This window comes from Cajanus cajan, chromosome 2 (assembly GCF_000230855.2).
Source record: "Cajanus cajan strain Asha chromosome 2, NIPB_CcT2T_4, whole genome shotgun sequence".
Taxonomy (NCBI): domain Eukaryota; kingdom Viridiplantae; phylum Streptophyta; class Magnoliopsida; order Fabales; family Fabaceae; genus Cajanus; species Cajanus cajan.
In genome coordinates this window covers 71788486-71801677 of record NC_138518.1, presented here as the reverse complement: position 1 = coordinate 71801677, position 13192 = coordinate 71788486, and positions in this window count along the sequence as shown.

Here is a 13192-nt window from a genome sequence, read left to right as displayed (position 1 = left end):
GTGTACACCTTAGTTAATTTTATATTTTTAAGATGAATGAGCTGCGACAGTTCAAGAATCATATATTTAACAAAAATAAATTTAAATAAAAAATATCAACACACAAACATTTTCTACAAAGAACTACGTAACTCTGATTCTTCATTGCACATGAAGATACGTAGGAGCAAGAATTAAATCTTGTCGAGCCCAAAAAAAAAAAAAATATTTGATTATTTTAGTGAGATAAATATTTTTATAAATTACAAATAATTAGTTTAATTAATTAAAGGTAATCGTCTTAGGACGAACGTTGTGAGGTGCTAATACCTTCCTCACACGTAATTGACTCCCGAACTCAAATTTGGTTTTCGTAGACTGTTTTCTACTTTATGGTTTTTCCAATGTTTTTCCATATAAAAATAACATTGGTGGCGACTCCTCTTTTTCCATTTATTTTTCGCCGTCCCGTCGCGACCGAGGTTGCTACATATACTTTTTATTTTAAGGAGCTAAATCTTAAAATAATAAATAAATAAAAAGTCACGAGTTTAAAGTATTAAAGTATATTTAGATAAACAAAATACTCAAATCAAAAGTTCATTAGCTTATTATCTTACCATTTTAAATATGGTTTGCATGCACATAAATTTTAATATGGTATGGGAGCTCATATTTAAGAAAATAAATGGACTGAAATTCAAACGAAAAAAATTATACAGTTTTTAATTGTAGATTATAATATAATTAAAAGCTATTGAAACTTTTTTAATATAATTACTTTAAAAAGGTATAATTACTTTTTTAATATAAAATAAATGGACTGAAATTCAAACGAAAAAAAATTATACAGTTTTTAATTGTAGATTATAATATAATTAAAAGCTATTGAAACTTTTTTAATATAATTACTTTAAAAGGTAATGTAGTGCTTTTTAATTGGTTGAAATTGTAAAATAAAAATATAATTAATTTATTTATTAATAAATTGGACTCTTAATATATACTATACTATATGTATAATTTGTGTGTGTGGTGGAAAAACTTTTCCTGCACCAAAGCACTTATCATAAACTCACTGATATAAAAAATAAAACTGAGAAACGGATTCAATGTATAAAATTTGAATTGGTCGATGAGTTAAAAAATCTTAAAGCATTTTTTCTAACATAATAACGTATGATCACATATTTAGATAATTACATCCATGATGTACACATGATATTCTTCCAATTAATGGATATTCCAGGCCAATCACACTCACCAATTTTATTTCAGAATGGTCTTTCTTGGCAGTGATCGTGTATTTCCACTGAGACCACATATACATTCCAATACTTGGTTAAATGGAAAATTAATCATTCACTCAAGACTCACCCAATTAATGCCTATCTTGGGTCTTCCAAATTATAGTGGCACTTATCCTTATACAATAATTCGTACATGATGATATTTTTATAGTGGTTGAATTGAAACCGATCCATCTTGTGGTTGAATTGAAACTGATCCATCTTGTGGTCGAATTGATCGAAGCTGATGCAACTTATAACAAAAGTACGTGTACGATCCATTATGTATTAATAGGTTAAACTTGATATTTTATTCATGAATACATAATGGCTGAATAATTTTTTCTAACCACTTAAGACCTTTGACTTTTGGGTGAAATTTCGAGATATTTTTATAAACATCTGTCTTTTGAGCCGATTATATATAAAACTGATCCTTCCTTTAAGAGTTAGATATATTTAAAGTTTTCCAACTTTTCCTCGGAGATAAGTTTTGCAGGATTCAAATTCAAATCATTTTCTACAATGTTCTAAATGAAAATAAAAAATGCTGTTATACACAATAGTTGTGGAATATCAGAAATGCTAGCTATGTTATACAAAATAATTGTGGTATAGAAACTCATTATCCAATATTTATGACCATTTAGATGTGAAACACCATACAATAGAAATAGTAAAAGTTGTAACCAATAAAATTATTTTATATTTCAAAATCGTACCATGTGTAATTTAATTAATCCTAGATACTAATTATCTTTTTTTCAATTAAATCAAGTATAAAGTAGGTAAGTTTGGGTACGTAGTTAAAAAAAAAAACGTGAACCTCCATATCATTCACATGTTCAAATGCTGAGTATGTACTCATGTTAAATACTTTAGAGGAAAATTTCTACTATTCATAACATTATTACTTAAATATGATTGTTTCTAATAAAAGATATTTGTAGATATATTAAAAAAAATATATATATATATATATATATATATATATATATATAATATCATTTACGTAACGCTTCATATCTCAAAAAAAGAAAAATTACTTTTGAGAGAGAATAAAATATAAAAATATAAATTATGTCTACCTATAGCTTGTTTAGTATTTAATATTTAGGGTATATAACTCGCAATATATATATACTTGCCATGCCTCACCGTATTAAGAAATTCTTACTCTGTATACAGTGACACCCATGTTGTGTAGCAAAGGTTTGGCTAGTTAGTGGATTTTAAAGTGGTGCACGAAACCCTAGAGGCAAAACTTCGTGGAGACAGAATAGATATAGAAATAACAACAAATGGTCCATCGAAGCATATTGTCAAACAATGCCTGCGTGTTAGGTTAGGTGCGTAACTTGAGTTGAAAAATGACACCAGAAAAAGCTAGTGTACACTGTAGAGTCTATATATCAAGTTGAACGAGAAAACAAATTGGACCTTTTTTACCCTTCTTTCTCTGATCAGAATAACTTTCAGCCGCAAATTATGCTCTAGCAGAAAAGGGATTCTGTCCAGCGCGTTAAGCGGAAGCAAACTTGGTTGAATATATGATTGAAACTAGCTTTCAGAAGCTAAAACTGCATTTTGCTGAGTTTAAGATTTGTCAGTGGATGTCTTTTGTGGTGAAATCACTTTCCAATTGTTTTGTTACGTTTTCAGTTTCCATGTTTCACATGGGTATTAAGGTTGAAGTAATTCAAAAGAATAGGGTCAACCCATGTGCATGTGGGCACCAAAACAAGCAAATATACACATGGTGGTTTTGATTATGAGGACTAACATAACAGAATAGTCATTCAACGCTTTCCCTACGTCAATGATAACATCATGCATTTGTAATGTTTAAATTATTCATTCATGCACTATGGGTGGTGTTAATTTAGATCGCACAAAAAATTAAGACTACACATATTCGAATCGATTTTGAGTCTGGGGTAGGACAAGCCATTTATAGTGTGCTTGAATAGCCAGGAGAATTAATTTTCAACCTCAAAATTGTGAAAAATTGAAAAGGAGAAAACAACTATTTATTACGACTTTCAACGTTAAATTAGAATTGATTACGAGAAAATTAAATTTAATCCAAACGCATATTTAGACTGCACTAATTGATTTTGAGGAATACTGAGCTGGACTATGTATTTAGATGGGTCCAATGCAATGAACTCAATCTAAAAATTAGCGGCTTCAATGCCTAGCAGATTTGATGTCCATCCTCGGGAGACACTCTAGACTTAATTATATTTTTAGACTCTATAAAATCATCAATTTTTTATTTTGTCTATGTTAAAAAATTCTTTAAATTTTATTGTTCAAAAAATGACTTTTTCGTCCCTATTATTATGTGACACTTATTATTTGATTACGTGTTTAATTAAATGTTAAATAATAATTTTAAGTGATATTCACAAATGTTTGTAGTATCATGTTATAACGTGATGCTGCTAAATATTTTTCTAAATCTCTAAAATAAATATTATATATCATCTTAAAATAATTATTAAGAGCACAATAATAATTTTAAGTTTTAGAAGGATGATGAAAATCAAACAATTTTTTTACAAGTAACTTCAAGGATAATAATAAAAAAAACACACACACACAAGACACCAAAATATATATATATATATATATATATATATATATATATATATATATATTTACGTGTCATAATATATATTTAAAAAATAAACCAATTGTCATAAATAGTAAATTGGACATAAGTTCAAATTATCAAATTCACATAAATTTAAAATTGTTTAACATGAAATATAAGAAATTTAAAATTGTTTAACACGAAATATAAAAAATTTATAGAATGATAAATGTAAAAAGCTTGTAACAAAGTAATAAGAATTTGAATTTAGATACTAATAAGAATAGTTAGAAATTGATTTCATTAATTTTTTCATGTAAATCCTCTCCAATATTTTTATTTACAAAATAGGCCTCAACTATATTTAAACCTTAATTTCTTAAGCAAGAAACTTTAGATTGTTTAAGAAAAATCTCGATTTTTTGATAATTTTTTGTTAAGCAACTTGCATTAAATTAAGTCTAAGACCTAAAAATTGACTAATAAGACTTACCCATATTCCTAAGAATAAGTATTATCAACGCTTTACCTAGGTAATATACTAAAAGAGTTTCCTAACCTCAATTAAATTTATAAAATCATATGCATTGGCCAAAACAACCAATATTAAGTATAAATAAAATCGATTAACTTAATAAAAATAATATATTGAATAAAAATTAATGGGAAAGATTACATGAATATAGTAGCTAGATCAATTTCTAACAATAGAGAATTTAGTCACTCATGACTAAGGATTACACAAGAGAAGATGAATCTTTGATCGACTAGTAATTACAAAAATGCTCTCACAAGATTTATTTTTAATCTCTCTAAAATTGTACTAAAAAAATATTGATATAAAGACCTTCTAGAGACCTTATTTTATAACATTTTTCAATGGGTTATTAGGTCATATATGTTCGCTCAAAACGTCCATACAACTCATTATGAGCGATGTTCCAGGGGTGAATTTTGTTTTATATCACTCAAGGGATGGATTTGAGCAAATTTTACTCGTTCAAAATGTCCATATAACTCGCCCTAAGTAAGTTTGTGTGATGTTTCAAAAGTGCAAATAATGTTAGTAATTAAATTAATTTTGGTAAGATATGTTTCATTACATCTTTTATGAAATTCCCATGATATACATAGAAATTTATCACAATCCTATGATAAAAAGTTTTAATGCAAGGAATCTTACTTTTAATATTATTATTTATATATTCATTTAATTTTCTTAGATATATAGGCAAGATGATTAAAAGAATAATTTTTCATTAATTTATATTTATAATTAGTATTAATTTATTGGTTCTTCATTTTCATTTATACATTAATAATTTGGTGTATATGGGTTTTCTATACTTATTTAGATGTTAATATTTTTGTTAGAATTTTTATTTTATTTTTTCGTATCCAATGACCCAACCTAATCTTTTAATAATTGATTTTGTTTGATTCATATTTGATAAAATAAAAAAAATAAAAAAATTTACGCAAAATCAAATTCAAATTATTTTTATTGAGTTAATGACAAAATCATAAATTTTAAATAATGGAGACAAAACCTATATAAAAACTTATAGCATTAAACATATAACTTCATTTTTTTAAAATATAAATATACATTATAATATTTCATATTTTGAAAATGTTGATTTATTTTTTCATTTTCAAACTTTTAAAAATATCTCTTAATATGTAAATAATTAAGCAATCATTTACTTATTGTATTAAAAAAATTGACTTTCTCTTTTCTTTTTAAAAAATAACATAACATGAATTTAGTTAACTATTACTCTTTTACTGAGTCAACTTAATTATAATTATTATATATTAGGAGAAAAGTTGGAACTTTGTGTCCCTTTATTAAGAGAGAGAAAAGATAATTAGTAATTACTTAAAGGTTAAGAGATTTAAAATTTGAATATGTTCAAGTAAATAAAAGAAGAAATAAATAAATAAAAATATAAAATATAATAAAAAAGAAAATGATTTATAAGTAATTATAAGAATAAATTAGTTCAAAATTTGTATATATTAAAAAAAGACATTTCTCTTTATTGATAAATAAATATTATTAAAAAATATTTCAAAAAATGAATATATTAATTTTGAATTTAGTATATAAAATTAAATATTGAAAATAATGAGAGCACTTATTTTTTAAAATGATAAATTAATACAATTTATTATATATATATATATATATATATATATATATATATGTGTGTATGTGTGTGAAAACATGAATATATCAAAAAGTTAACAGAGGCATTCGCCCTCACCATAACTAAAATAAATCTGTCCCTGTAACTAGGTAATTAATTTAACAATCAAATCAAAATCAATCCATGAACACGTAATACAAATTAATATCATTAATTTCCCTATATAAACTATAATAGTGTGTTTGGATCAGGAATTTTACAAATTCAAGGAATTTTAAATTCTTGGTATTTGAATTACTTTGATTTCAATTTCTATTATTTTTAAAATATTTTGTTTGGATGAGTCAATTCAAATTTATTAAATTTTAAATTGTTAGGTTGAATATGATAATTTTATTCCATCATAGTAAAATTGATTTTAAAAATATATTTATATGTTGAAATTTTTAAATTAAATTTTATAAAAATAAATACTAATCTATTTTTAAATATTTATTAATTTTAAAAATTAATATTAGATAATATTTAATAATTTTAACAATTAATATTAAATAATGTTTAACAATTTTAAAAATATTTTTGAATATCTAATAATTAAAAAAATGAAGAGATAAGATAAAATATATAGGTAAAATAAGAAAAATAAATATGAGGAATTTCAAATTCTTCCATTTTTGGGAGAATTTGAAATTCTACTATTTTAAGGAATTTCACAAATGATTGAATTTCAAATTCTTTGTAAATTCTTCATCCAAACAAAGCATTTCACCTCAAAGAATTTAAAATTCTTCAAATAAATGAATTACCCTATATAAATTCCTTATCCAAACACACCATAAAGGACGGGTGAATTGAAGGGTTTATACAAGGTGAAGACATGTTGGGTCATGCATTCAACTGATGACTAAGCCGACAATCAGCTTTATAAAAGACTCTCTAAACTTTTTGAGCTCCTTTTTTGTGGCAAAGCAGTTACATTAATTCACTTTTGCAAATTAAATCAATAAATTGTGTACTTATATAATTAACGACATGATCTTTCACAATAATTATGTCAATCCAAAAGAAAAGACGTGGCAACAATTATGAAAGTTTATTAATTTTGTGTCTACAAGTAAATACAAACATGTCCAATTAAATGATGCCATACAATCCCTCGTTTTTGCCCGACATGATTTGGCGTGAGGGTAACCTATTTACTTTTAATTACTTAAAATATAAATTAAATAAATCTAAATACATTTTTAAGTCCTTAATAAAATTAAATTTATTTTTAATTTCTCAAATTTAAAATTGATCTTTTTAATTTGCATAATTTTAAAAAAAATTGTTTTAATTTTTATATTTAAATTTTGTTAAAAAAAATTATCAAATACTATTGTTTAAATATATTTATTAGTATTTTTGTTATTAAAAACACTACATTAAATTCAATTGATACTACATAATTATCCTAATTTATCACTTTTAAATATGTTATTATAATAAAAAAGATTAAAACAAGATTTTAAAAAATTAGAAAAACTAAAATCAATATCTTTCAATTTGAAAAACTGAAAACAAATTTACTTTAAACTTGAAGGATTAAAAATATATTTCAATTAATTAAATATTATTAATAGGGTATTTTTATTATTATGTATAAATGCTATTACTTTCAAAATATTTTCAAATATATAAATTATGTATTAAATTTATAACAAATAATTTATATCATAATATAAAATTATTTTTAGTTATTGATTAAAAAATTATTAAAATTTAATTTAAAAATAAAAATGAAAACGGTATATTCAACTATAACATACTATCCTAAAAATTAGCAATTTACAGGACAATGGTTTCTGAACTGAAACGCCAAATCCAAAGGCAAAATTGGGAATCCTAATTCACAACGAGCCAATTATCTCCATCGCCTACACCTTCAGCCGCAAGATCCCCATGGACGACCTCACTCACTGCAGGTAGATATGCGTGTCACGCGCTAGGATAACCCCCGCTGTGAGCTCATATGAGTCCATAATACATTAAAAACAATAATATGTATAAAAGAAAACCCTAGACTTAAGAAATCAGGGATAAAACTTTAGAGGAAAATAATAGCATTTAAAATGTTAATAACGACGTACCAACTCCCCTAAATTGGCAATCAAATAGTAAGAGAAATGATGGATTCAACCTGGCAAGATGAAAAATAAAGGGTCAGAACATGCACCACATTTAAAATTGATTATATAAATAACTTATTTTAAATGTGGTATATGAATGACTAAGATATAACTGATTTTATATACCACATTTAAAATCATTTATAAATATATAATAGATGTTAAATGTGTGATATGAAATCAATTTCTCATAAAATTGTTAATAATTAGAAAAATATCAATATGTTATTAAACCGATTGTCATAGGCCATTAGGGTTAGTCTAGTGGTTGGGTGGAGAGGAGTTGGGGTAGTTAGAAGCATGAAGGCCTAAGTTCAATCCTCATTCCGACCATTTTTGTAATCTTTCTTATTTTTACCAACAAAAAAAATCGATTGTCACAACAATCAGTTGCATGACAACCAATTTGAATTAAAGTATACAAAGTTAAAAACTTAATTTCTAACCAAATATCCGGATGGTATTGTGTTTGGAGATATCTATGAACTAATTCTATAAGAGACTTAATTAAGCTAGTTAATATCATAGTAGGTCATATTCAACTATTCTACCTTGACAATAGTACTAAACTTTTTTGTTTAAGTGACATCTAATAAATCAAGTTGTTATGTCATGGATTCATGTCCAATTTGTTGTTGATCTAACAAGACAAAAAAAAATACCTTGTATTGTTGATTTGATAGGGTCAAGTCACTTAAAATGCTCACCATGTGTTGTAGAAAATCTCCTAATTGAAATATATGATAACACATATAGTTGTTATGTTGTGCATATGATGTGTTAATTTATTCACTAGTGGAAAAAAGGCTTTTAAAATCGGTTATTTTTCACTTTTAAAATTGGTTCCGTAACCGATTTTGAAAGAGCCGATTTTAAAAAATTAGACTTTTAAAATCGGTTAAATAACTGATTTTAAAAGTTAACTTTTAGATCAGTTATTTTATAACCGATCTTAAAAGTCTGGGTGGGAAAAAAAATTAAACTGGAACGGGCCGTTCCAAAACTGGAACGGGCCGTTCCAGTCTGTTCAAAAGGCCAAAAATTAAACTTCCAGTACGGGGCGAGAACGACTCGTTCTCTAGGGATAATGACCAGTTCTACTAGCAGAAGGCCCTGTTCTCCTTTTAGAACGAGCCGTTCCAGGTTCGAAATTTACCCAGCTTGCACCTACAGCGGAAATAGAGACGAAAAGAGTATGAAAAAACGAAAAGAGAAACAATAAGAACATGAGAAGACGAAAGTTAAAATGAAAACTACAACGAAATTTACCTTGGAGACTTTAGAAAATGAGAGCATCAGAGATTAAAAAAAGGAATGGAGGGAAAAATTAAAGAGAATGAGAATGGAGGGGAATATAAAAGATTTCTGACGATACTTTTAAAATCGGTTATTTAAGAACCGATTTTAAAAGTAGCACTTTTAAAATCGGTCATAAAATAACCGATCTTAAAAGTACTTTTAAGATCGGTTATTCTATGACCGATCTTAAAAGTGTCACTTTCAAGATCGGTTCTTTTGTAACCGATCTTAAAAGTGTCACTTTTAAGATCGGTTCTTTTATAACCGATCTTAAAAGTACTTTTAAGATCGGTTAAATTTGAACCGATCTTAAAAGTGTTCATTTTATTTACAAAATTGTCACCGCGTCACTTTTAAGATCGGTTACCTTATAACTGATCTTAAAAGTCCGATTTTAAATCCAATTTTTACACTAGTGATTTGTGTTATTTATATGTAGTGTTGATTAGTAATGAAGTATGTGTTGTATTGAAAATTGAGTTGTTAATGTTGTATTGTTTAAGTTGACCTTATGTTGTAGTAAATGTAGTTTTAAAGTTGATAGAGATATGAATGTGTTGAGATGTATGTTGATGCTTAAAACTATAAATTGTGTTGTAAAATCTTGTTGTATATGTTGGTGTTTTAAACTCTAACTTACTCTTGCATGTTCCATGTGGTTTGAGTTATGATGATCATATTTGATATGTAAGCAAAGCAATGATAGGTTGAGGTGTTGTGTAGTGGAGACCATCTAACAGATGGTGGAGTGAAGTCTTTTTGGTGTTATTATTGTGTATAGTATTATGTATAGGAGTTACTTAACCGATTGATAACTCAAGTTATATAACTTACATTTACTAAAGCATTATACTTATATTATGTATATTTGTATAGTTATTTTACCTTTATATGCAATATATATAGTACATATTCTTGTTTTTAGAGGTACATAACCCTAAGTTAGTATTTGTTCAACTAGTAGTAGATATGTTGTTTAATGTAAAAATCATGGTAGTCGTTACAATAAAAATATTTTATACCTTGATTTGAATTTATATAATGTAGTGTCATATTATTTTGAATTTTTTAAAAAATTTGCAAGCTTGATCCATAGATTAAAAACTTTTAATTTAATAGTCTGGTAATTAAAATTTGATGTAGAACATTGATTATAGAATATAGTAAGTGTACTAAGATTTACTTTTAGAGTACGTGGATTCCTCCATACATACATGTGTGTGTGTGTATATATATATATATATATGAAAAAAGGATTCATTTACTTTAAAAATAAGTTTATCTAGACTTATTGACTCAATAACTCATATTTTACATCAAATTTTAATGATCCAACCATTGAATTAAAAGTTCGTAATGCATAGATTAATTTTGTAAATTTTTAAAAAAAATTAAAAATTATTTGATACCCTATTTCATTAATTCAAATCAATGTATAAAATGTTTTTATGATTATCCATCAATTTGAATTAAAAAAATAAAGTAAAAAATAGTTTTCAATTAATTTTTAAAAATTTGTAAATTTAATCTATGAAAAAAGAATTTTATTTAATTGTTAAATCGTTAAAATTTAATATAAAATGAGTTATTTAATTAAGTAAGACTTACTCTTAAAATAAATATATTTCTCTCTCTATATATATATATATATGAGTTAATCACCTATATACTACTAGTGTAAAAAATTTTTTACACTGGTAATCAATTAGATCTTTTAATTGTGCCATGTCACTATAAACACATTTATTTTTAACAGTGACATGACAATTAAAAAATTTAATTAATTACTAGTATAAAAAATATTTTAGACTGACAGTATATAAGTGGTTTACTCTATATATATTTCATGTGAAAAGAAAAATTCGTCGGTGACAGTGTTTGTTCAACTCAACTTTAGCAGTCAAAATGTATACATATGTCGATAAAAGAAAAACAAAAAAGTAAAACAAATAATATATCCCGTGATTAGCAAAGCATTACATAAAATTGACGTAGTGTTCCTCTAAATATTATGCATATATTAAAAAAAAATCCCTGCTAAATTGAGCCTATTGCACGTAGGTTATAGCTAAATAGGAAATAAAAAATTGTGGCCATACATAAATATGTAACTTTATTCTGGTGTACAGAAAGCAGAACGTGAAAGGAAGAACATGTCTTTGATTAAAGAAAGACGTCAACATTTTGAGATTAAATTAGACCGAATCGAATTTCGATATGTGGATTAGACAAGAGGGGTACCACCAAAGACATGGTTTAATTAACAAGTATAAAGTGAAAGATACACGTAATTAAGTGATAACAAAGCTAGATTTGCGTTAATTTATTTTTAACTCTTTGCCAATCTTACTTTTTCTCGATCTTTATTTGTTGTCGGTTTCTGGCTTTCAGATGAAACTTCTTATCGTGGTCAATTTCAATGACAACGACACCCTTTGCTTTGCACATGCTATAGTGCAATTATATTCTCAAACTTTTCTGCATCAACTATAAACGTCCTGATAAATGTGCGTGCACTTTTGATAAACTATTATTTACAAGAGAAAAAATATTTGAAAATATAATTTAATTATTCAATTTGGTCTATCAAAATTATATGTTTTTATCATATTAGTTCTTTAAATTTTTTTGATCAAATTAATCTTTTAAATATTTTTTTCCCATTACATTAGACTTTTAAAAAATTGGTCTCCAAATTAGTTCTTATAAAACAAATTAATTAGTCACCAAAAGATTCTTTCTATCACTATTTTAATCATCTATACATATAGACAAATGTGGTGAGATTGTAGATCTGTGAATATAACTAATTTGGTCACAAGTTAAATATGTATTTGATTTAACTTATTTTCAAGAATAATTTTTTTTATAATTTTATGGAAGATTTTTTCAAAAAAAGTATTATTTCTCTTGAAATAATTGTTACCAAAGATTATAGATTTTAGGGACTTATTAGATGAAAACATCATTTAAAGAGTAATTAGTATTTTTGTATGTATAATATACAGTATTAATATTTATCTTATATAACTATTTTTAATAAATAAATATTTTAAATATATAAATTATATTATAATTAAAATCCATAATAATTAAATATTTTAAAATATATAAATCATATTTTACATTTATAATAAATAATTCATATTATATTACAAGGTTATTTTTAAGTATTGATGTTTTGTTTTAGCGACTACGTTTTTGAAGGAGAAATATGATAACTTATGTAACTTTGAATAACTAAATTGAGAATTTTCTCACATATTTAAAATTATATAAGATATGTATAATTATTTCAAAAAAATTAAAAGCATAAATTTTAAATATTTAAAATCAAACAAATATTCATAACCAAATGGAAAAAAAAATTTAATTTAAAAAAGATAAGTCTCATAATGCTAATGTTATCTAATAATATTAATTTGAGATACTGAAGGATTGGTTTATCCATTAATTATGATGATTAGGGTTGAGCTTTTTGTGGATGAAATGAATGATTCTATCATTTAGGTGGAGTCATATGTAAGATCTATAGTAGTATAAAATATAAGTTCCACTACAGGTTGTTTTAACTATAAGGTTCTTCAATGACTATTATATTATTTGTTCAAAGAAAATTCCAGTGCCAAACATGTCTAGGGAACCAATTTATACTGCACAATAAATGAGTCAGTACAATTTACAACCTATCAATAACATATTAGT